This window comes from Lactuca sativa, chromosome 1 (genome assembly GCF_002870075.4).
Source record: "Lactuca sativa cultivar Salinas chromosome 1, Lsat_Salinas_v11, whole genome shotgun sequence".
NCBI classification, from domain to species: domain Eukaryota; kingdom Viridiplantae; phylum Streptophyta; class Magnoliopsida; order Asterales; family Asteraceae; genus Lactuca; species Lactuca sativa.
In genome coordinates, this window is record NC_056623.2 from 60,196,643 (window position 1) to 60,202,002 (window position 5,360).

General features: G+C 36.3%; 1 pseudogene; it reads left to right on the top strand.

Moving 5' to 3' along the window:
- The first annotated feature begins 1,115 nt into the window (after positions 1 to 1,115).
- On the top strand, positions 1,116 to 5,045 carry LOC111905022 (serine/threonine-protein kinase D6PKL2-like; annotated as a pseudogene).
- The last annotated feature ends 315 nt before the right edge of the window (positions 5,046 to 5,360 follow it).

Below are 5,360 nucleotides of genomic sequence, written 5' to 3' on the forward strand. Positions count from 1 at the left end.
GTTATGTGATTCTTTTTTTTTTTCTTTTTCTTTTTTCTTTTTTTTTTTTTTTTTTTTTTTTTAATATGAAGACTAATCCTAGAAAAAGGTTTAGGGTTTGTCCCAACCGAATGGTAAGTTTAATTGAAAGCTTTATCATGCACTTATCATATATATTTGCTTTGATTATCCGATTAATATTTTGTATATGAAGGATCCAAGGTCATAAAATGTCCATAAATAGCTTCATATTAAAAAAAACAGCACATAAGTAAGTAAATATATAAGAGAAGAACATGATAAAGCTTTCAATTAAACTTACCATTTGGTAGGGGCAAACTTGAGCTTTTTTCCAGGATTACTCTGCATGGTTAATTTTCAAATTCGAGAAGTGTGCCTGTAGCCACAAGGATTTGCATCATCAAATATCTTCTGTGTCTTTGAAATGTGTGAGCTTGAGTTGGAGATTATCGATTTAGTAGAAGAAGAAGCCATCAAATAGGAAGAAAAAGTCGTTCGTTCATGAAGAAGCCCTAAATCGATTTATAAAGGAGGAATATATCAATTAATGTCATGTCACCAATAAACAAGGAGTTGCGTTACCAGTGGTTAACGTTTGAACAAAATGTATAGTTCGTTGGTGTTTTTTGTATAAAGATGTTATTTGGATGATGTTTTTTTGAACGATTTTAAAACATAATTACCATTTTAAATCATTTCCCCTTAATTTTTTACCGGTAATATTTTGCATTCATTTTTAAAAATGATGTTTGTTAAAACTAATTGATAAACTAACTGAAATATATAAAATGACATAAAATTGTATTTAAAAGAATGTGTTTTCTATAAAAAGCTAGCTTAAAGGATAGTGTTTAATTTTTTTTTTTTGAAAAACTAGTTTATGTAGCTTTTTAACTATTTTTTAGTTTGTCAGATATAACAACTTAAAAAAATTTAGTTGTAGCGTACCATACAGAACTTTAAATAGTGTTTTTTAAACGACTTTGAAACATTATCACTCTTATAAGCCATTTTATCATTCATTTTTAGGAAGGAGCTAAATATATGTTTTGTATTAAAATTCTTTTATCACATCTACTCAACACAAAGAATTATAAATGACCGATTTTAACGAGATTCAAGGAATAAGGAAGGCAAGGCATTAGACATCTAACATTTTAATCCAAGGAAGTGGGACCCAAACAGTGTTTGATAGGGATCCAGATACAGAGATGTTGAGGGTCCATCGTCCAAATCGGATACTGTCGTTATACGCCTACATCCATCACACTCAGACATGGCCTTTCACTCCCCCATCTGCTACCACAGTCCACAGATGCTCTGCGATTTTACCTCAGATTCCAAACCCCTAACCTAGCGTTTCAATTTCTCACTGCTACACACAAAACTCTTTCTCTCTCATTTCAACAAATAAACCAACCCTAGATCTCTCAAGTCTCAATCTGCATTCGTAATATTCATGTAAGTGCTCAACTACTCTCGATCCACTTTTTATCTCTTTTTCTGTACTTAAAACTTATTTAATATCAGATGTCGGAGTTTGTTCCCAGCCTCCCATCGAAAACTCCGCGTTTGAACTCCCAATGTTTTTATTTTTTTTCGTTCTAATCTTATCTGTTTTAACTGTTAAATCTTTACTTTCTATGTGCGAATCTGCTTGATACATCAACTAATTGGAAGGCAAGTTTTTCTATTGATTGGCTCGCTGTGCATTCTAGTGTTGATTTTGATGCTTTATTTTAGCTCAATGTCTGTGTGATTATGGTTCTAATATGCAGTTACTAAAGTGAGATTTCGTTTTCGATTGTTTTTATGCTCTCGAGTTTTCGTTTGGTAAGTATCGGATGAAATGGTAAAACAGAAGTTATTTAAATTCAGTAGATCTCCTCTTGGTATATACAAGCCAGAGCGAATCATAAGAAAAATACTGTTTTGCCTGTTGTGAATTTGGTTTCTCAAAGATTTTTCTAGTATGCTAGATCACATATTTTGCTGCATATCTATCGATTTATTGCATATTTGATTTGATTGAAATGTTGATACCCGATGGCTTAATCACCTGGAATTAAGCTGGAAAACGAACATCAAACCCTAATACTTCAGGGAATTGAGTAAAAACAAACTATGTGCCATGACACTCTTAAAACGTGCACCATTTTCACATTGTTGATTTTGTTTTCAATATATCTTCAAAGCAAGTGAAAGAATCCTCTTTGTGGGGACCTCGAGCAAAAAAGCACTTTTCAGGACCCTTTTCTTTGTTCATATGCATTTTCATTTTCTTGAGTTCTTTTCGTAACAGTGAGCTGTGCTGCTTTTCTTAATAACATTAAATGATGATGAAAAAAAAAGCAGAAAAGGCGATCTGGCTGACTTTGTTTTCCATTGGTCCCATTGCAGGATTCCTTCCACATATGTTTTTCCTAGAAACTTCTAATAGTATGTTCTTCATACCTGGATTCTCCCCTTAACCCATTGCACTGTGTAATTATCACATTGAGGCAAACATTGCAATAAATGGGTTCACTTTATGGTACACACGAGATTGTTGAGTTAAATGATGAACCTAAAGTGAGTGATTATTCCAATCGTTATCACCAATCAAGGGCAAAAGAGAAAGAGAAAAAGCCTCAAGGGTACAGTAGATATATAGAAGATGACATCAACAAGCTATTTGAAGGTATCAATATCAGAACTTCATTCAATGGTTCCAGTTATTCAGATGAAACAGGTGGCAACACACCAAGAAAAAACCAAAACCCATCAAAGAAACCAATGAGAATGAGCTATTCATCTTCCTCCGGAATCGGGTATTCCGAACCCGTGTCTTTGAAACAAGCTTTACGGGGTTTATGTATTTCTCAAGCTTCAGAAATGGCTGCCATCAAACGACATTCAATGCCTCCAGGCTCTCCTGCTCTTTCCGATTCCGGTAAGTTGACTGATTTCTACAAGTCCTTTGTTAAAGGCACTGATTCCGGTTCCGGTTCCGGTTCTGTTTCCGTTTCTTCCATGAATCAAGAAAGCACATCCAGAACTTCAGCTAAGATTCCGAATCTTGAAAAGTCAACAAAAAGTGTCAAAGTAAAACCTCCACAAAAGCTGAATGAGATTTTACTTGTACCGGAATCGGAAAGTAGTCAAGAACCAATACAAGAAAAGAATTCCATTCCTTCTCCGCCATCCTGTATCCCAGCCGAAACTTCATCGGAATCAGTCAATTCCGAAGTTAACGTCATAAAGAATAATCTTACACCAAATAAGTCAACCCCAAAGTCACGCTATAAAGGAAAGTCAACTCGTGTAGTCAAGACTGTAATTTGAAACAAGAACCTCGTGAAGAAAAAGTCGAAGCAAGAATTTACCTCATCTCCTGAAACCAATCTAATATGCCAAAAATGCCACTGTACTATGAAAGAATCCAAAAAAGAACAACCGAATAAAGACTCTTCAAAATCACCTCTTTCCACCATCACATTGATAAGCAATAAGAACTCAAAATACAAAGATAAAGGCGAATTCACTCAAAGCTCAAATAGCAGCATTTGTGAATACAGTTCAAGTACTAGCATAAGTGAAGACAGAAATCTCAGTGGGTGTATTATCATAAACAGACCTCACATGTCAAAAGACATAAGATGGCAGGCGATTAATCATATCATGAAACAAAACGGGTTTCTAGGGTTAGGACATTTCAATCTGTTGAAGAAACTCGGGTGTGGGGACATAGGTACTGTTTATCTCGCTGAATTAATCGGGACAAATTACCCTTTTGCCATTAAAATCATGGATAATGAGTTTTTAGAAAGAAGACAAAAAATGCCTAGAGCTCACATGGAAAGAGAGATTTTAAGCATTCTTGATCACCCGTTTCTCCCTACACTCTACGCTCATTTTGTATCTGAAAACTTGTCGTGTCTGGTTATGGAGTATTGTCCTGGTGGCGATCTTCATGTTCTAAGACAGAAACAACCCGCTAGATTCTTTCATGAACAAGCTGCAAGGTATGCAAATTATAGCATTGTGCAATTTCAATTTAACATTATTTTATTTTACCAATTTTACTAAAATAGACATTGAAATTGAATGTAGATTCTATGTTGCTGAAGTCCTTCTTGCTCTTGAATACCTTCATATGCTTGGGATCGTTTATCGAGATTTAAAGCCCGAAAACATTTTAGTCAGAGAAGATGGACACATCATGGTGACTGATTTTGACCTTTCTCTTCGGTGCTCCGTGAACCCGGTTCTCCTCCGATCACCTTCTACGGGTCCGGGACCCACAGAGCCACCTAGGATGTCGGGCCCATGCGCTGGTTCCAGTTGTATTGATCCTTTCTGTATGAAACCCACCTGTCAAGTTCAAGTCTCATGTTTCCGGCAACCAAAAGGTCGGAAAACAAAACAAGACCTCGCCGGAGAACGTCGGAAACTTCCACAGATGGTGGCTGAGCCGACGGAGGCTCGGTCAAATTCCTTTGTCGGGACTCACGAGTATTTGGCGCCTGAAATTATAAAAGGAGACGGACATGGAAGTGCGGTTGATTGGTGGACGTTTGGGATATTTCTGTACGAGCTTTTGTACGGGAGAACGCCGTTTAAAGGTCCTGGAAACGATCAGACGTTGGCGAATGTTGTTTTGGAGAGTCTTAGGTTTCCGGAAACGCCGCTGGTTAGTTTTCAGGCGAGGGATTTGATTAAAGGGTTGTTGGCGAAAGAGCCGGAGAATCGGTTGGGGTTTCATAGAGGGGCGGCGGAGATTAAACAGCATCCGTTTTTTGATGGGCTGAATTGGGCTTTGATACGGTGTGCGTCTCCACCGGAGTTGCCGGAGGCGTATGACGTGGCGGTGTCTAAGGCGGCGGCGTTAGAGAAAGCGAAAAAGTATTTGGATTATAATGGGGGTTCTGGAGGGGGTCTGGAGTTTGAGTTATTTTAAGATCGTGGAAGTGAAAAAGTTATTGCCCGAGTTTTGTAATCGATAATCGGCGCACTTGTACAAACTATTGCTTAGAATTATGAAATTTCAGACCCATTTGCATCCAGTTCCACCAACTTCACGATTTAAAAAAAAAAAAAAAAAGATATTTGATCTATGAAATCAAATGTAAAACAATATTTTGTAAAATGCTAATTTTGAAGCCTGTTAATTATTACTCAAATAACATTGTTTTCGAACTAAGTAAAGTACAAAGTTTATTTATAAAATGATAACGATTCTGATCAAATCAATGATAACTGAAGTCTATTTTTTTTTTCTTTTTCTTTTTGGTTTAGAAAGTTTACCTAATATAATATGTCGGAAAAAAATAAAAAAAATAAACGGGTCAATGAATGATATTATTAAAAATCCACATACG